Here is a 21,035-nt window from a genome sequence, read left to right on the forward strand (position 1 = left end):
CGGTGCTCCATCGGATGGGGGTGAGGTTCGGAATGCTGCAGCCAGCGCGATTGTGGGTCACGTTTCAGGGTCAACACCACTTCTTCGAAATGCCTGAGCAGGCTTGGACCTTTATACAAACTGAAAAGTTGGACTCAAACTGAGGGTTTGTGGTTGTGGGGGGGATGTCGGTTGTATACAGGGTTGTAACTATGCGTAGGGAATGTTCCACGGGTTGGGTGCTGGATGGGGATGGGGGAAGAGATCTGATGGGGAGACTGTGAGAGAATGTGGGCGTCGGTGCTGGAGGGAGGGGAGGCCCGGGGATGGGGGAATTGGGATAAGGCCGTAACAGGAGCGGCGCCAGAGGGGGTGGGGACGGCTCAGGAAAGCGTGGGCTTTTTCCCGCGCTAGGGAAGGACGGAGGGGGGGGGGGGGTGGAGGAGCGCACACTGATTGCTGGGGAGGGGGGATTCCCACATGGGGGGGGTCAATGGGACGGCGGGGGAGGCCGGGGTCAGCAGGAGTCAGCTGACTTACGGGAGTGTTATGGGGGGAGCAAAAGAGCTAGATACAGATCTAGCGGGGGGCGGGGGAGGGGGGGAAATAGGGTTGCTGCTGCATTGGCCAATGGGGAACTGGAAACAGAAGAGGTGGTCGGGGCGGGGAGCCCCCGTCTGGGGGACTGGAGGGTGCGGGAGACGCGGGCACAGGACTGGCCTAGAAAAGGAGATGGCTAGTCGGCAGGGAGGGGGGGGGGAGGAGCCTGGGGGGGGGAGGAGCCCCCCAATCCGGCTGATAACTTGGAATGTGAGGGGCCTGAACGGGCCGGTGAAGAGGGCCCGAGTGTTCGCGCACTGAAAGGGACTGAAGGCAGATGTGGTCATGCTTCAGGAGACACATTTGAAGGTGGCAGACCAGGTCAGGTTAAGAAAGGGATGGGTAGGACAGGTATTCCATTCGGGGCTGGATGCGAAGAACAGAGGGGTGGCAATACCGGTGGGGAAGCGGGTGTCGTTTGAGGCCAAGAATATTGTAGTGGATAATGGAGGTCGATGCGTGATGGTGAGCAGTAGGTTGCAGGGGGTGCGGGTGGTACTGGTAAACGTATACGCCCCGAACTGGGATGATGCCGGATTTATGAAGCGTATGTTGGGGCGGATTCCGGATCTGGAGGCAGGAAGCTTGATAATGGGGGGGGATTTCAACACGGTGTTGGACCCAGCATTAGATCGCTCCAGATCTAGGACGGGTAAGAGGCCGGCTGCGGCCAAGGTGCTTAGGGGGTTTATGGGCCAGATGGGGGGAGTGGATCCGTGGAGATTTGCTAGGCCCCTGGCCAGGGAATTTTCTTTTTTCTCTCACGTACACAGAGCCTACTCCCAGATAGATTTTTTTGTTTTGAGTAGGGCGCTGATCCCGAAGGTGGAGGGAACGGAGTATTCGGCCATAGCCATCTCAGACCACGCCCCGCACTGGGTGGAGCTGGAGTTGGGAGAGGAGAGGGACCAACGCCCGCTGTGGCGTCTGGATGTGGGATTGCTGGCAGATGAGGAGGTGTGCGGGCGGGTGCGGGGGTGCATTGAAAGGTATTTGGAGGCCAACGACAACGGAGAGGTGCAGGTGGGGGTAGTCTGGGAGGCGCTGAAGGCGGTGGTCAGGGGAGAGTTAATCTCCATTAGGGCCCACAGGGAGAAGAGAGAGGGGAGGGAGAGGGAGAGGTCAGTGGGGGAGATCCTAAGGGTAGACAGGAGATACGCAGAGGCCCCGGAGGAAAGATTACTTGGGGAAAGACAACAGCTCCAGACGGAATTCGACCTGTTGACCACCGGGAAAGCAGAGGCGCAGTGGAGGAAAGCACAGGGGGCGACGTACGAGTATGGGGAGAAGGCGAGTCGGATACTGGCACATCAGCTCCGTAAGAGGATGGCAGCGAGGGAGATAGGTGGAGTTAAGGATGGCAGGAGAACTACGGTGCGGAGTGCGGTGAAAGTAAATGAGGCATTTAAGGACTTTTATGAGGAGCTGTACAGTTCTCAGCCCCCAGCGTGGGAAGAGGGGATGCGACGATTTCTCGATCAACTGAAGTTCCCGAGGGTGGAGGAGCAGGAGGTGGCTGGTTTGGGGGCGCCAATTGGGTTGGAGGAGCTGGTTAAAGGACTGGGGAGCATGCAGGCTGGGAAGGCCCCGAGGCCAGATGGGTTCCCGGTTGAGTTTTACAGGAAGTATACGGTCCTGTTAGCCCCGTTGTTAGTGAGGACTTTCAATGAGGCAAGGGAGGGGGGGAACCTGCCCCCGGCAATGTGCGAGCGCTGATCTCTCTGATTCTGAAGCGGGAGGACCCACTGCAATGTGGGTCGTATAGACCGATCTCACTCCTCAATGTGGATGCTAAGTTGCTGGCAAAAGTGCTGGCTACGAGAATTGAGGACTGTGTCCCGGGGGTGATTCATGAGGACCAGACGGGATTTGTAAAGAGCAGGCAGCTAAACACTAATGTGCGGAGGCTCCTCAATGTGATTATGGTGCCCTCGGTGGAGGGAGAGGCGGAGATAGTGGCAGCTATGGACGCGGAGAAGGCCTTCGACCGGGTGGAGTGGGAGTATCTCTGGCAAGTGTTGTGGAGGTTTGGGCTTGGGAAGGGGTTTATCAGTTGGGTTTAGCTCCTATATAGGGCCCCGGTGGCGAGTGTGGCTATGAATCGACGGAGGTCGGAGTATTTCCGGCTGTACCGAGGGACGAGACAGGGGTGCCCCGTGTCCCCCCTGTTGTTTGCATTAGCAATTGAGCCTTTGGCCATGGCATTAAGGGAGTCCAGGAAATGGAGGGGGGTGGTCCGAGGGGAGAGGAGCATCGGGTGTCGCTGTATGCCGACGACCTGTTGCTGTATGTGGCAGATCCAGTGGAGGGGATGGTGGAGGTCATGCGGATCCTAAAGGAGTTTGGGGACTTCTCGGGCTATAAGCTCAATGTAGGGAAAAGTGAGCTCTTTGTGGTGCATCCAGGGGACCAGGGAAGAGGGATAGACGACCTACCGTTGAGGAGGGCGGAAAGGAGCTTTCGGCACTTGGGGATCCAGGTAGCTAGGAGCTGGGGGGCCCTGCACAAACTTAATTTGATGCGGCTGGTGGAGCAGATGGAGGAGGACTTTAAAAGATGGGATGTGTTGCCACTCTCGCTAGCGGGCAGGGTACAGTCGATTAAAATGATGGTCCTCCCAAGGTTTCTTTTTGTGTTCCAGTGCCTTCCTATTATGATTACCAAGGCCTTTTTTAAGCGAGTAGGTAGGAGCATCATGGGTTTTGTGTGGGCAAACAAGACCCTGAGGGTAAGGAGGGGGTTTCTGGAGCGTAGTAGGGACAGGGAGGGTTGGCGTTTGCCGAATCTGGGTGGCTATTATTGGGCAGCCAACGTAGCGATGATCCATAAGTGGGTGATAGAGGGAGAGGGGGAGGCATGGAAGAGGCTGGAGATGGCGTCCTGCAAAGGAACGAGCCTGAGGGCGCTGGTGACGGCACCGCTGCCGCTCTCGCCGACAAGGTACACCACGAGTCCGGTGGTGGCGGCAACGCTAAAGATCTGGGGGCAGTGGAGCCAACACAGGGGTGCGGCGGGAGCCTCAGTGTGGTCCCCGATCCGGGAGAACCATCGGTTCGTCCCAGGATGGATGGACGGGGGGTTTCGGAGCTGGCATCGGGCAGGGATCAGAAGGATGGGGGACCTGTTTATAGATGGGACGTTTGCGCTGGAAGAGAAGTTTGGGTTACCCCCGGGAAATGCGTTCAGGTATATGCAAGTGAGGGCATTTGTGAGGCGGCAGGTGAGGGGATTCCCGTTGCTCCCGGCACAGGGGATTCAGGACAGGGTGATTTCAGGTGTATGGGTCGGAGAAGGCAAGGTTTCGGCGATATATCAGGAGATGAAGGAAGAGGAGGAGGCTTCGGTAGAGGAGCTGAAGGGCAAGTGGGAGGAGGAGTTGGGGGAGGAGATCGAAGAGGGTCTGTGGGCTGATGCCCTGAGTAGGGTTAATTCCTCTTCCTCGTGTGCCAGGCTTCGCCTGATACAGTTTAAGGTTATTCACAGAGCGCATATGACAGGGGCGAGGCTGAGTAGGTTCTTTGGGGTGGAGGACAGATGTGGGAGGTGCTCAGGAAGCCCGGCGAATCACGCCCATATGTTCTGGTCGTGCCCAGCACTGGATGGGTTCTGGAGGTGTGTTGCGAGGACTATGTCCAGGGTGGTGAAAGCCCAGGTCAAGCCAAGTTGGGGGTTGGCATTATTTGGGGTGGCGGACGAGCCGGGAGTGCAGGAGGCGAAAGAGGCCGGTATTCTGGCCTTTGCATCCCTGGTAGCCCGGCAGAGGATCTTGCTTATGTGGAAGGACGTGAAGCCCCCCAGTGTGGAAGCCTGGATCAATGACATGGCAGGGTTCATTAAGCTGGAGAGGATAAAGTTTGCCTTGAGAGGGTCTGCGCAGGGGTTCTTCAGGCGGTGGCAACCGTTCCTAGACTATCTCGTGGAGCGTTAGAATGAGGCAGTCAGCAGCAGCAGCAACCCAGGGAGGGAGGGGTGGGGGGGAGGTGTCTCTTTCGGGGGGGGGGGGGGGGGGGGGGAGTTGGGGCGGGCGGGGGAGTTTCTTTTTTCCCATGGGGTACTTGTAAAAAGCATATGGGAGGGCTATTATGTGTGGGAGAAACCCATTGTATAAGTTCTGTATTATGTTTGATTGATATGTTTATGTTTTGTTCTGTTCTTTTCTCTTTTTCTTTTCTGCTATGGGGGGGGGGTTAATTGGTTGAAAATTTTTGTTGGAAAAACTTTGAATAAACATATTTAAAAAAGAAAAGCAAAGACACCAGCCGCTGTCGGTATACAGCATCGACCCAGACGATGAGTGGTGTGCCACCCTGACGGTCAACCGGTCCCAAATACGATTCCGCCTGGACGCTGGTGCCTCCGCCAATCTCATGGCATGGTCTGACTTCCAAGGCTCTTCACCAAACTCGACGCCTCAAAAGGATTCTGGCAAATCCAGCTCAACAAATCCAGCAGGAAACTGTGTACATTCAATACCCCCGTTGGCAGATATTGTTACAACAGGATGCCGTTTGGGATCATTTCGGCTTCAGAAGTGTTTCCATAGGATTATGGAACAAATGATGGAAGGCATTGAAAGTGTTCGCGTCTTTGTCGACGTCATAATCATTTGGTCCACCACCCCGCAGGAGCATGTCAGTCGCCTCAAGCGCGTGTTCAAACACATACGTGAGCAGGGCCTACGTCTCAACAGGACCAAATCCTCGTTTGGTCAGACGGAACTCAAGTTCCTCGGGGACCACATCTCCCAGTTCTCTCCATGGGTGTGCGGCCGGATGCGGACAAGGTGGCTGCTATCACAGCCATGGAAACGCCAGAGGACAAGAAGGCGGTCCTCCGATTTCTGGGCATGGTCAAATTTTTAGGGAAGTTCATCCCTAACCTCGCCTCTCATACCACGGCTCTCAGGAACCTGGTCAGGAAGACGACAGACTTCCAATGGCTCCCTGCCCACGAGCGCGAATGGAGAGAACTCAAAACCAAACTCACCATGGCCCCGGTCTTAGCTTTCTTTGATCCAGCAAAAGAGACCAAAATTTTGACCGATGCCAGCCAATCCGGCATTGGGGATGTGCTCCTGCAACGTGATGAGGCCTCATCATGGGCCCTCGTTGCATATGCGTCACGCGCCATGACCCCCATGGAACAGCGCGACGCGCAGATAGAAACGGAGTGCCTGGGGCTCCTGACCGGTGTGGTTAAGTTTCACGATTATGTGCACGGACTTCCTCAATTCACCGTCGAGACCGACCATCGCCCGCTGGTCAATATAATACACAAAGACTTGAACGACATGCCGCCTCGCCTCCAGCGTATTCTTCTCAAGCTCCGGTGATACGACTTCCAGCTGGTATACACCCCAGGCAAGGACCTCATCATTGCCGACGCTCTCTCCAGAGCAGTCAACACTCCGTGTGATCCAGCGGGATTCGTCTGCCAGGTTCATAGATAATCATAGAATTTACAGTGCAGAAGGAGGCCATTCGGCCCATCGAGTCTGCACCGGCTCCTGGAAAGAGAACCCCACCCAAGGTCAACACCGCCACCCTATACCCATAACCCAGCAACCCCATACCCCAGTAACCCCACCCAACACTAAGGGCAATTTTTGGACACTAAGGGCAATTTATCACGGCCAATCCACCTAACCTGCACATCTTTGGACTGTGGGAGGAAACCAGAGCACCCGGAGGAAACCCACGCACACACGGGGAGGATGTGCAGACTCCGCACAGACAGTGACCCAAGCTGGAATCGAACCTGGGACCCTGGAGCTGTGAAGCAATTGTGCTATCCACAAGGCTACCGTGCTGCCCCAGTTGACGCCCATGTGGCATTCACAGCCTCCAATCTACCTGCCACGGATGAACGCCTCGTCCAAATTCGCCGCGAGACGGCGGCTGACCCCTTGCTACAGCGTGTCATGCGCCACCTAACAGACGGGTGGCTCAAGGGCCAATGCCCTCAGTTCTATAACGTCAGAGATGATCTGGCGGTAGTAGACAGGGTTCTCCTGAAACTGGACCGCATTGTCATCCCGCATAGCATGCGCCAGCTTGTCCTGGAACAGCTACACAAGGGCCATCTTGACGTGGAAAAGTGCCACCGACGGGCCCGAGAGGCAGTGTACTGGCCCGGCATTAATGACGACATCGCCAACACAGTGCTCAACTGCCCCACTTGTCAGCGCTTCCAACTGGCCCAACCACGTGAGACTCTACAGCCCCATGAGTTGGTCACGTCCCCTTGGACCAAGGTGGGCATCGACCTGTTCCACGCGCTGGGCAGGGACTATGTCCTGATTGTAGACTACTTTTCAAATTACCCGGAGGTGATACGGTTGCATGACATCACATCGTCTGCAGTCATCCGTGCCTGTAAGGACACCTTTGCTCGTCACGGCATCCCACTCACTGTGATGTCGGACAATGGCCCCTGCTTCGCAAGCCAGGAATGGTCCAACTTTGCCAGGAGGTACAACTTTGTGCATGTGACATCCAGTCTCCTGTACCCCCAATCCAATGGCAAAGCGGAGAAGGGGGTCCACATAGTCAAACGGCTCCTCTGCAAGGCTGCCGATGCTGGGTCCGATTTCTACTTCGCCCTGCTGGCCTATCGCTCCGCCCCACTGTCCACTGGCCTGTCGCCAGCCCAGCTGCTCATGGGTCGCACCCTGAGGACGACGGTGCCGTCCATTCATGTCCCAGACCTCGACCACGTTCCGGTCCCTCGACGGATGCAGCTGTCTCGTGCACAGCACAGCACAAGGCGGCTCATGACTCCCGTGCAGCTGATCTCCCTGCTCTGGCTCCAGGTGACAACGTCCGCATCCATCTTCCGGATGGTGGCTGGTCCGCAACCGCTGTGGTCCTTCGGCAGGTGGCCCCCCGCTCGTTCCTGGTTCATCTACCAGATGGCTCTATTCTGCGCCACAATCAACGTTCCCTTTGTCTCGTTCCGCACTCGCTACGAGATCCTCCACTGTTGCCTCGCCCTCCTACTGACCCTGACCTGGACTATGCGGAGATTCCGGTCACTCTGCATCCTCCTCACTCTGACACAGTCAAGCCCGCTCCTCAGCCGGCGGCTCCCGACCCACCCTTGAGGCGGTTAACCGGAATTCATCGCCCACCTCAGAGACTTAATTTGTGAACTTTGTGGACTTATGGACTTTATGATTTGTTCTGTTCTCCGTTTAATCGTTTACGTGGTTTGTATAGAGTGTTCATCTCGTTATTCGTGTGACATACTGTTTTTCTGCACCAGACACCTTCCCATGTAAATAGCTGAGTTTTCATGTACATAGTCCTGTAAATATTTCGCACACACATAGTCAGGGACATTCACATCACACTATTTATTGCTACGCAGGTACATTTTTTATATAAGGGGGGGATGTCATAATATACACCAGTATATCATGGTGCAGCCACACACTGATGGACACACAGCGGGACCAATCAACACACACAACACTGCAGCCAATCAGCAGTTAGAGCACACGCACTATAAAGACCGGGGGCATCAGAGTTCCCGCTCATTCAAGTTGCAGCTAGCTAGGAGGACAGAGCTCACAGCCTGCAACACAGCTATTTACCATGTGCTGAGTGCATCGACTGGTTAGGACAAGGCAAAGGTCTTTAGTTAAAGCTAGTATCATGTAAACCCACAGTCTGAGTATGTTAAACAGTTAATGATTCAATAAAATAGTATTGCACTATTTCAAATGTTGGTGACCTGTATGTGTTCCACGGATCCAGAACACCCAACACATCACCTGGGGGCTGAGAAAGGCTTCAATCGAGTTGAATGGAGGTGCTTGTATGGTTTGGGTTCGGAGTGGGGTTCACCACATGGGTGAAGCTCCTGTACAGCGCTCCTTTGACAAGCATATGGACGATTGCGATCAGCTCAGAATACATCTGGCTGGACAGGGGAATGAGGCAGGGCTGCCTGCTAGCCCCGCTCCTGTTCGGGCTGGTATTGAGCCGCTGGCTATCAGCCTTAGATCGGCAGTTTGGTGGACAGGCATCCAGAGAGGGGCTGGGAGCATAAGTCTCACTCTCTGCGGAAAACCTGCTCCTCTAACTGTCGAACATCCTAGCCAGTATGGGAAAGGTAACGGCGCCTTCTCAAGTTACAAACTGAACCAGGGGAAAAGCAAACTCTTCCCGGTAAGTAACAAGAGGGAGGAGTGGAGCTGGAGAAATTGCCGTTCAAAGTAACTCAAACCAAGTTCAGGTACCTGGGCATCCAGGTGACCCACACCTGGGAGAAGCCCCAGAAATGGAACCTCTCCAGCCTGGTGGAGGAGGCGAGAAGGGACCTGCAGAGATAGGACTCACTCCCTCTTTCACTAGCCGGAAGGGTACAGACAGTCTAAATGAACGTGATTCCTAGGTTCCTCTTCGTATTCAGAATGCTCCCGATCTTCATCCCCAAATCCTTCATCACTCGGGTCGACAAGTTAATCATGGCCTTCGTCTTGGGGGAGGGGACGTCTTCTGTTCTACCACTGGGTGGGGCCAGCACGGAGAGGGTGAGGGGGTGGCAAAGGGAGCTCGAGGCGGATTGAATCCGAATGGAGGAGGCTTCTTGCACAGGGACCGCTCTCCGAGCGCTGGCCACAGCGCCACTCCCAGCCCCCCCACACACACAGTCCAGGAGCCCAGTGGTTGTAGCCACCCTAAGGAAGTGGAACCAGTTTAGGCGCCATTTTGAACTTGGTGAGTTGGGGCCCCCATCTGCAACAACCATAGGTTCGCACCAGCAAGGATAGACGCCACATTTGGGATGTGGGGGAGGAAAGAGGGACGCTGATGGAAGAGGACATGTACATGGACAACAGACTCGCGACCCTTGAGGAGCTGACAGAGAAGCTCCAATCCTGATAGGGAACGAGCTCAGATATCTGCAGTTGCGTAACTTTCTCTGCAAGGAGACAAAAATGTTTCCCCAGAGACTAGCACATACATTCCTGGACTCAATGATAGGGCCGGACTGGTTAGGAAATGACAAATGTGGCGATATATATAGACGACCTACAGCAAGGGTCAGGACTCCACTGGACAAGACCAGACGGAAGTGGGGGGAGGAACTGAGCATGGAGATGGGGGAAGACTTTGGATCGAGATACTGCAGAGTCAACTCCACCTCCTCCTGCGCCGGGCTAAGCCTGATGCAGCTCAAGGTGGTGCACAGAACACACCTTACTAACATGCGTATGAGTGTATTCTTCCCGGAGGTGGAGGAAAATTGTGAGCGGTGTCAGGGGTTCCGGCCAACCACACCCACATGTTCTTGTCCTGCTCCAGACTTAGGGCCTTCTGGGCGGCCTTCTTTGGGGCTCTGTCCAAGGTGGTGGGGGTCGAGATGGAGCCGTGCCCATCTGCGGCAGTCTTCGGGGAGACAGAGCACCCAGAGCTCTGGACAGGGAAAGCAACGAACGCCCTGGCGGGGATAAACCGGGATAACGAATTAACTCGTCCTCCCTTGAAAACCCAAGCTCAAGCGGGGTGCGTGACCTTCACACGCCCACCACCAACAGAACAGAGTTTACCGACGAGCAAGGGGAAGGACCCAAACTACACCAGTGGGGGTAAAGCTGGGGACAACCCCTACTGCCAAGACACAGGAGCCCCAGCTAAACCCCAACAAACACTGTAAATACATACACTAATGTATAGATGTAAATACTAAGTCGCATTGGAGCCTGTCATGGTGACAGTGAAGGACTCAAATCTTGTTGTTCCTCTTGTTAGTTATTATTACTGTTGTTGCATTTCCTGTTATATGCAAAATTCTGTTCCCTCTTTTGTTTTTTCTGTATCTATGACTCAAAACACCAATAAAAATATTTTTTTTAAAAATAAAATCTGCTCATATCTTCTGCATCAATGCACAACTTACCATGTACATCTCTGATAGGTCCGCCTTTTCCTTAGTTATTCTCGTGCTCTTAATGTACTGGTAAAGCATCTTAGGATTTTCTTTCGTTTTCCGACCAATATTTTATTGTATCTTTTTTTGCTTTCCTAATTTCCTTTTTTACTTCATCCCTGTATTTTCGGTGTTTCTCTAGGCTTTCTACAGTATTAAGTCTTTTATGACTGTCATGAGCTTTCTTTTTCTGCTTTATCTTGGTCTATATGCTTCTGGATAACCATGTGGCTTTAGATTTGGTAGTACCAAAATCTTTATGGAGACATGTCTACACTGTGCCCATAGATTCTCGCCATTGAATTAAAGAAAAAAATTTTTAAGTACCAAAACCCTGCACAGCTTTGGGTTGTGGAGGTGAAACCCACGCAAACACATGGAGAATGTGCAAACTCCACATGAACAGTGACCCGGAGCCGGGATCGAATCTGGGACCTCGGCGCCATGAGACAGCAGTGCTAACCACTGTGCCACCGTGCTGCCCGATTCTCGCCATTGAATGTCTCCTACTGATTTAATAGTTTTTCCTTCTAATAGGGTGGCACGCTGGTGCAGTGGTTAGCACTGTTGCCTCACGGCGCCGAGGATCCGGGTTTGATCCCAGCCCCGGGTCACTGTCCGTGTGGAGTTTGCACATTCTCCCCACGCCTGCGTGGGTTTCATCCCCACAACCTAAAGATTTTTTTTTAAATCTCCTTCCAGTAGCTGTATCCAGTCCACTCTTACCAGTTCACCTCTCAGCTTTGTAAAACTTGTCTTCCCCAAATTTAGAACTGCTGTGGCAAATATGATGTTCTTTGCTTTCTGAATGAGGGTAGTTTGAAGTGTAGTGTCTCACAAAGAACATAAAGCTATGTTTTGAACAAAGCTAATTTATTAACACTACTACTAAATATATTTGACTTGCTTGCTAAGATATAAAAGATAACAGATTAACTAAAACTATGATTCTAACTACAGAGCTCCTGATAACACTCGCCTAACAACCTACTCCCAGAATCAAGATTATCACGGGATCCACGTGTATGCGCTTGATCACCATCTAGTGGGTGAATGTAGTTGCAGTGAATTGTTAACCCTTCGTTGTTAGTACAATACACATATTGTCACAGCAAACACTGGAATGGCCTCGGGATACTTCAAATGAAAGTGGGGTCATGGCATGTTTGCGCATTTGAGGGGATTGAAGACGGACGTAGCAATGCTACAGGAGACACAACTGAGGGTAATAGATCAGACCAGATTGAGAAAGGGGTGGGTCGGTCAAGTGTTTAATTCGGGGTTGGATTCTAAGACTCGGGTGCCGCGATCCTGATCAACAAACCGGTGGCATTTGAGACAGGGAAACTAGTGGCGGATGCAGGGGGTAGGTACATCATAGTGAGCGGGAAGCTGGAGGGGATGCCGATGGTGCTTGTGAATATATACGCACCAAACTGGGACGATGTGGAATTTATGAGACGGGTGCTAGGGAGGATCCCGGACCTAGATTTGCATAAGCTGATCATGGAAGGGGACTTTAATACGGTCATTGATCGAAGATTGGACCGGTCGAGGTCAAGGACAGGGAGGGTGCCGCCATAGCGAAGAAACTAAAGGGGTTCATGGAGCAGATGGGGGAGGTAGACCCATGGAGGTTCGGATGGCCAAGAGTGAAGGAGTTTTCTTTTTTCTCCCATGTGCACAAAGTATACTCTCGGATCAATTTTTTTATTTTGAGCAGGGCTTTACTGGCGGGATTGGCAGATACTGAGTATTCGGCGATTGCTGTGTCGGACCATGCCCCACATTGGGTAGATTTATGGGTGAGCAAGGAGGGCGGTCAGCACCCGCAATGGAGATTGGACGTGGGGCTGTTAACGGATGAGGGGGGGTGTGGGCGGGTGAGGGAGTCCGTCCAGAACTATCTGGAAATAAATGACACGGGGGAAGTCTCGGCAGCATCGGTGTAGGAAGCTTTGAAGGCAGTGGTTAGGGGGGAGCTAATTTCGATATGGGCCCATAGGGAGAAGGTGGAGCGAGCAGAAATATAAAGGCTGGTTGGGGAAATACTCCACGTGGACAGGAGACATTCTGAAGCCCCAGAGGAAGGATTGTTGAAGGAGCGGCAGAAGCTACAGATGGAATTTGGTCTGTTATCGACAGGGAAGACGGTGGAGCAATTGAGGAAGGCGAGGGGGGCGATGTACAAGTATGGAGAAAAGGTCAGCAGGATGCTTGCACACCAGCTGAGGAAAAGGGAGGCGGCCAGGGAGATAGGGAGAGTGAAGGACAGAGGAGGGAACTGGACCCAGCAGGGGTGAACGGGGTGTTAAGGAATTTTATAGCCGGCTATACGAGTAGGAACCCTAACTGGGGTAGTGGGGATGAGGCAGTTCCTGGGTGAGTTGAAGTTTCTGAAGGTGGAGGAAGGGATGGCGGAGGGGTTGGGAGCCCCGATTGGAATTGAAGAAATAGTAGAGGGGCTGGAGGCCATGCAGTCGGGTAAGGCCCCGGGACCAGACGGCTACCCAGTGGAATTCTACAAGAAGTTCTCTGAGATGCTGGGCCCGCTGCGGGTGAGGGCATTTAATGAGGCAAGGGAGCGGGGTGTCCTTCCCCCAACAATGTTACAGGCCACGATCTCATTGATCCTGAAGCGGGAGAAGGACCCAGAGTTATGCGGTTCATACAGGCCAATCTCCCTATTGAATGTTGATGCTAAACTGTTGGCTAAAATCTTGGCCTCAAGGATAGAAGACTGTGCCCCAGAGGTGATAGGGGAAGACCAGATGCAGTTTGTTAAGGGCAGGCAGCTAACGGCCAACGTTAGAAGGCTCTTAAATGTTATCATGATGCCCTCAGAGGGGAAGGAGATAGAGGTAGTGGTTGCGATGGACGCGGAAAAGGCCTTTGACCGGGTGGAGTGGAACTATTTGTGAGATGTGTTAGGATGGTTCGGGTTTGGGCGGGGCTTCATTGATTTAATTTGGCTGCTGTACCAGGCACCAGAAGTAGGTGCACGAACGAATCGGCTGGAGTCGGGCTATTTTAAGCTGCACCGAGGGACAAGGCAAGGGTGCCCCCTCTCCCCGCTGTTGTTTGCCCGGGCCATAGAGCCACTGGCGATGGCGCTAAGAGCATCTAGGGACTAGGAGGGGTTGGTCTGGGGGGCCCCAAGCGGGGGGGTACCCGGCTAGTAGAGCAAATGAAGGAGGACTTTAGAAGGTGGGACATGCTCCCGCTGTCACTTGCAGGGAGAGTACAGACCGTGAAAATGATGGTCCTCCCCAGAATTCTGTTTATTTTTCAGTGCCTCCCCATCTTTATCCCAAGAGCCTTTTTGAAACGGGTAACAAGGTGATATTGGGTTTTGTGTGGGCGAGTAAAACCCCGTGAGTGAAGAAAGTGTTGCTGGAGCGCAGTCGAGGAGAGGGTGGGTTGGCGCTGCCGAACTTTAGCAACTATTACTGGGCGGCAAATATAGCCATGATTAGGAAGTGGGTAGTGGGGGGAGGGGTGGGGGTGGGTGGATTGGTGTGGGAGCGAGTGGAGGTGGCATCGTGTAAGGACACAAGTCTGGGGGCATTGATAACGGCACCTCTGCCGTTCTCGCCAGCCTGGTACTCCACAAGCCCAGTGCTAGTGGTCACCCTGAGAGTCTGGGGGCAGTGGAGGAAGCACATGAGAGTGGAGGGAGCATCGGCCTGGGCCCCAATTTGTAACAATCATCGGTTTGTACCGAGTAGGCTGGATGGAGGGTTTCGGAGGTGGCAGAGAGGGATCGAGAGGATGGGGGATTTCTTCATAGATGGGAGCTTCCCCTTTTGAAGGATTTAGAGGAGAAATTTGAATTGCCAGCAGGAAACGGTTTCAAGTTATCTGCAGGCACGGGATTTTTTGCGAAGGCAGGTTTTGACCTTTCCGCTCCTACTGCCACGGGGGATACAGGGCAGGATAGTTTCTAGAACGGGGGTGGGAGAGGGGAAGGTATCGGATATCTACAAAGAACTTACCAGGGAGTTGGAGGTAACTCAGATAGAGGAGCTAAATGGCAACTGGGAAGATGAGCTGGGGAGGGAGAGATAGAGGCAGATCTGTGGGTGGATGCCTTGAGTAGTCAATACGTCCTCATCATGTGCTAGGCTCAGCCTGATACAATTTAAGGTCGTTCGTCAGGCACAGGTGGCCCGGATGAGCAAGTTTTGGGGGATTGAGGACCGGCATGCGAAGTGTGGGGAGGGGAAAGAAAGTGGGGTATGAGTGATTGTTAGGAGGGCAGCGTGCTGGCACACTGGTTAGCACAGCTGCCTCACGTCACCGAGGTCCCAGGTTCGATCCCGGCTCTGGGTCACTGTCCGTGTGGAGTTTGCACATTCTCCCCGTGTTTGCGTGGGTTTCACCCCCACAACCCAAAAGATGTGCAGGGTAGGTAGATTGAACACGCTAAATTGCCCCTTAATTGCAAAAAATGAATTAATACTCTAAATTTATTTTTTTTAATTAAATTTTTTTTTTTTTTTTAAATGAGTGGTTGTTCGTGGTGAGATGCTGCTGCTGAAGCCCTCACAGTGCACACAAGGCTGACCTGACTCACAGGCTTGCATCCATGATTAAGAGTGACAGATCACTGCTTCCTGCAGAATGATCTCATCCTGTGGACTCAGTATGATGATGAGGCCTGAACAATAGTCTTCTTGCATGAAGGATTGCCGGTGGAGAGTTGCCACAATCTGGCTTCAGATTAGGCCTCAGAAATCAAAGCAAGAACCTCCTTGAGGCACCTTGCAACTCTCCAGATATACTGCCATGAGTGCACTGAGGTTTATGGTACTACTACTGCCTCTTGAAGACTGCCATAGGCAGTGGTGTGTTGGTAAATGTTGAAGAGACTGCATCATGTCTACTCTGTTCACAGTGTGTGCTGGTTCAGTTATGGTCCCATAACAGACTAGTGCCTGCGAGTGACTCAAGATGCACAAGCTGTGGGACCTCCCAGTTATCTTGCACAGATCTGCATAATTTGTTTAGTCGGTTACAAATCAACTGAACATTGAGGGAGTAGAAGCTTTTTCAGTTGATGAATTGCCATGGTGCTGCCAGGAACTCTTAAAGCCATGTGTGCAGTCAATGGCATCCTACACCTGTGCGAAGCTGGAGTTTGTTGCAAGCCCCACTACTCTGACAGCCTGACTGGTTTCATCCAGGGTGAACTGGATGCAATAATGAGCCTTGCTAAATAGGGCACTGGTAAACTCTCGGATGCATTTATGATTAGATTCTTAGGATATGCAATAGAGGTCCACAATGGAGTCCTGAAACAAGCCACTCTCAAAAAGATTCAGTGCAGTGTCACCTTTAGAGCCACTGGTAATGGATGGCCTCCCAGTCTCAGCAGAGTCAGCTCCTCCTAAAAAGAGTGTTGCAGATGTGTGTCACCACATGATTTGATGAGCAAAGGCGTCTATAGACCTGCCTCTTGCTCATCTGTAGGTATGAGAAGCATCTTTGGTACAGCCTTGGTCATGCTAAATGCCCCCGTGGAATGGGTCTGTCACCTCAGCTTTGGCTTTTCATGGTGCCCTGCATGCTCATGTTTCTCAAGGTGAGGATCTTCCTTTGCCCTGCCTGACAGTGATGGGCCCTTCTTCGCCTGCTCCTCAGTTGCCTGATTGCCGGGGAAAAGCAACATTGTTTACCGTATCCATCCATCCTCCACTCTTCCTCATCCCTAGGGACAAATTGATCAAATACATGATTGAAAATTACCCTGCAATGATCACCTTTCATTCACAGGCTTGGGAGTCATGTGAATCCCTTGCTCTCGTCCCAGGAATCCATCCCAGATTGTCCTTTGCAGTTGTAACACAACAGCATTGAGCATCAATGGAAGAGTCCTCCTATCTCCCTCCCCCCAAAAGTCTCAGGCATAACTATGCTTTCAGAACAGGGTTGGATCTGGATGAGTGCAGCCAGCTGCTAGCGGTCTAAGTCAGGGCTCTGTCAAACTGACTCCTTTGAATTTAGCTAGAGCCAACCGTGCACTAATGTAATAACTGTCATCAGGAAGGCGTGTAAAACGTGGACCTATCATCTCCGAGGTGTGGTGGTCTTTGGGGCATTAAGAATTGTCATGGAAGGGGGGGGGTCGGCATGGGTGCGTATGGAGGCGGCTTCATGTAAGGGCGCCAGTCTGGGGGCGTTGGTAACTGCGCCTCTGCCGTTCCCACCGGCACGGTACTCCACCAGTCCAGTGGTGGTGGCGGCCCTGAGAGTTTGGGGCCAGTGGAGGCAGCATGTGGGAACAGTGGGAGCATTGGTCTGGGCCCCAATCTGTGATAATCACCGGTTTGCCCCGGGGAGTATGGACAGGGGGTTCTGGTTATGGCGGAGAGCGGGGATTGAGAGGATGGGGGATATGTTCATAGAGGGGAGTTTTCTGAGTATGAGAGCGATGGAGGAAAAGTTTGGGTTGGCGAGGGGAAACAAATTCAGATATCTGCAGGTGCGAGACTTCCTTTGTAAAAGGTGTCAACCTTCCCGCTCCTACCGCTAAGAGAGATTCAGGACAGGGTAGTTTCCAGAGGGTGGGTAGGAGAAGGGAGCGTCTCGGACATTTATAAGGAGCTTATGGGGTCGGAGGAGACGCAGACCGAGGAGCTGAAGCGCAAGTGGGAGGAGGAGCTGGGAGGTGAGATAGAGGATGGTCTATGGGCAGACACGTTGAGTAGAGTCAATGCGTCCGCAACATGTGCCAGGCTCAGCCTGATACAATTTAAGGTTGTTCACCGGGCCCGGATGAGCAGATTCTTTGGGGTGGAGGACAGGTGCGCAAAATGTGCGAAAGGACCGGTGAACCATGCCCACATGTTTTGGACATGTCCAAAGCTTAGGGACTTTTGGCTGGGGTTTGCGGACATCATGTCCACAGTGTTAAAAACAAGGGTGGCGCTGAGTCCAGAGGTGGCAGTTTTCGGGGTGTCAGACGAGAGAAAGAGGCAGACTTTCTGGCCTTTGCTTCCCTGGTAGCCCGGAGACGGATATTATTAGCATGGAGGGACTCAAAGCCCCTGAAGTCGGAGACTTGGCTATCGGACATGGCTAGCTTTCTGTTTGGAGAAAATCAAGTTCGCCTTGCGAGGGTCACTGTTAGGGTTCACCCGGAGGTGGCAACAGTTCGCCGACTTCTTTGCAGAAAATTAATCGTCATCAGATGGGGGGGGTAGTTTAGATTAGAGTAGGGGGTCAATAAGAGTGGGACGAAAGGTAAATGGCTTTTGCACTATGTTTATGATTTCATGTATATTTGTTTATTTTGTTGTTGTTACGATACCAAAAATACCTCAATAAAATGTTTATTAAAAAAAAGAATTGTCATGGGAGTGTCCTTTTAAGAAATGCTTTTGTATTATCACATGGTTTCAGTGATGTCATTGTGTGGGTGGAGCTGGGCTGTGGCCCTGAGTTTTACATTTGCTTTGAGTTTGGACTGGTTTTGAACTGCATAGGTTGAAAGAAGTGTTTCTCTATCTTCATTTTAAAAGCTGTTTCCAGACTGCTTGATAATTTAAAAGAGATAATTGCTTTTTGGAAGGAATTCAAACCCGCTGTTTGGAAATGGGAACAAGAGTATCAATAACAAGTCTTATACCAGTAAGAATGCCGTGTGCTGGGCCACACCTTTAAAAAGGAGTTTCTGGTTTTACTTGGATTTTGTTATTAAATTGGAACAGTTAAGGGGGAATTCATTAAGGGTTATACATAAACTACTGTAGCTTTGTGGGGTCTTTATGTTTGTAGTTGATAATAATTCTTACTGTGTGTTTATACAAATGTTAACTAAATTGTTAGTTTTTTTGATTAAAAGCACCTAAGTACTCTGTTGAATACCTGAAAAGGAGGCTCTTATGCTCATCATTGCCAAATTTAATTAACAGTTTTAGGTCAGGTGAAAACCATGATATACTTTGGAGTTTTCTAAACCCTGGCCCATAACAGAATATACACTGTACAGTTGGATCCTTCTGAGGATTGGGCTTGCCTGAGAGGAACAAATGGTCAGTGGAACACAATCATAATATGTTTCTTGCAAGAATGCATACCATGAGTTAAAGTGCCCAAATCCTTCAATTGGCATGAGCCTTCCTAAATTGCCTCAGGTATGCAGTGATCACCATTTGATAAAGTGCAAATTAGTAGGGTGTCCCTTCACTTGGTCCAAAAGTGTACTACTTAACTCCTCCTACAGCCCTTAGACCCCTACATTGGCGATTATTTTCATATTTTTGTACTGCGTCAGTGGATTGGCTTGCTCAATGTTTTTTCCTTATTTTTAAATTTAGAGCTCCCAATACTTATTTTCCAATTAAGGGGCAATTTAGCATGGCCAATCCACCTAACCTGCAAATCCTTTTGGGATGTGGGGGTTGTTGTGTTACCTGCGTGGTCGATAACTCGTGTTACTCAATCCTTGGTTGATGGTGAGGTCCTCTGAATCTTGTTGAAGAAGACTCGAACTCGTCCAGTAACAACAAAGATTTATTGAATAACTATAACTATTAATGCATGAGTTCTTTACATGGAAACTAGGAATTGGTTAACAAGATTTAACAATAATAACTAAACGTAACTCCACTAACTATCTATGTGATTCTGATGTTTGTTTGTTTTTTCAAAAAATATACTTTATTCATAAAATCTATCATAAACATTACAGAACATTTCGAATTGTCTTGACTGTACATTTCCATCAGAGTTACACATTCCCTTGACTTTCTTCCATTCAATTTTGATAACCTTACACACATATCGCTCTTTATGTTACAATTCCTTCTTAAACATTTATATTGTCATGTTTCTTTTATACATTGGAATGTTAATGACCCAGACCGAGGGGGGTTTACACTGTTACCCACCCCTCGGTGTACATTTGCTGGTAAAACCTTACACAGTGGTCTTTCCCCATAGCGCCTTGGCGGCAGCTGCCCCAAGCTTGAGTGCGTCCCTCAGCACGTACCCTGTTCACAGTGCACCCACGAGAGAGAGAGTGAGAGACCCTGTGTGGCTGCTTTTTATACCCCTGTTGGTCCAACCCTCTAGTGATCATGTGGTGCTGCTATTTACCCATTAACCCCTTGTGTGCATGCACCTACAGAGGTCACTACAGGGGTGAGACCCACGCAGACACAGGGAGAATGTGCAAACTCCACACAATCAGTGACCCGGGGCCTTGATCGAACCCGGGTCTTCAGCGCCGTTAGGCAGAAGTGCTAACCACAGTGCTACCGTGCCACCCTAAATGGTATTATTATGAGACCAACTTCCAGGTGGGGTATAATGTGGGAAAATGTGAACTTCTTTGTCAGGAAAAACAGAAAAGCAGTGTACGATTTAAATGGAGAGAGATTGCAGAACTCTGTGGTAGAGTGGGATCGGGATGCCCTGGTACATGAATCACAAAATGTCAACATGCAGGTACAGCAAATGATTGGGAAAGTAAATGGAATGTTGGGTGTTTATTGCAAGGGGAATTGAGTAAAAAAGTAGGGAAGATTTGTTATAGTTGTACAGAACATTGGTGTTGGTATCCTTGGTATAACATAGTTTTAGTATCCTTATTTAAGAAAGGATATAATTGCATCAGAAGCAGTTCAAAGAAGGTTCACTTGACTGATTCCTGGGATATCCTATGAGCAAAGTTGGGCCTGTATCCATTGGAGCTTTGGAAAATGAGAGGTGACTTTATTGAAACACGGAAGATCCTGAGGGAACTTAACAGAGTGGATACCAGGAGGATGTTCCCCTGTATGGAAGAGAGTAGGACTAAGGGACATGGTTTAAAAATAAGGGGTCTCCCATTTAAGCAGAGATGAAGATAATTATTTTCCTCTGAGTTGTTAGTATGTGGAATTCTCTTCCCCAGAGAAGTGGAGACAGGGCCGTTGAATATTTTTAAGGCTGAATTAGATAGGTTCTTGCTTAACAAGAGAGTCAAGTGTTACAATAGGTAGGCAGGAAACTAGAGTCGAGGCCACAATCGTATCAGCCATGATCCTATCAAATGGTGGAGCAGGTTTGGGGGGCTGAATGGCCTACTCCTGTTCTAAATCTGTATGTTTGTGTAAGTTTTAATCTTCACAGGTCATTCTTTTTTTCCTCCAGTCTTTCCCTTCTGGCTGAAAACTCTGATTAACTTGTTGAAGCGCAGTTTGGAGACTGCACCTGATGGAAGGACGTCCCACATATTAGCAGCTGAAATATAAACTCACTGGGCAGGATATTACACCCCTCCACAGGGCGTGTTTTTTACAGGGGTGGGCATGTTAAATATGTGCGGCTAGCTCACCGCCTCCCTCCCACACCTGAGTTAACTCCCATAATATGCCAGGAGTGGGCGCTGATAGTGGCAGCCCATCTGCCGTATTTAAATAAATAATTCACGGTTGATTAGGCTTGGTAGCAACCCTACTGACGAGGATAATACGCTGCCTATGCTGTGGGCAGGCCGTTTGTGTGGCCTAGATGAAAACAAGTGGGAAGCC

Source organism: Scyliorhinus torazame, chromosome 1 (assembly GCF_047496885.1).
Source record: "Scyliorhinus torazame isolate Kashiwa2021f chromosome 1, sScyTor2.1, whole genome shotgun sequence".
NCBI classification, from domain to species: domain Eukaryota; kingdom Metazoa; phylum Chordata; class Chondrichthyes; order Carcharhiniformes; family Scyliorhinidae; genus Scyliorhinus; species Scyliorhinus torazame.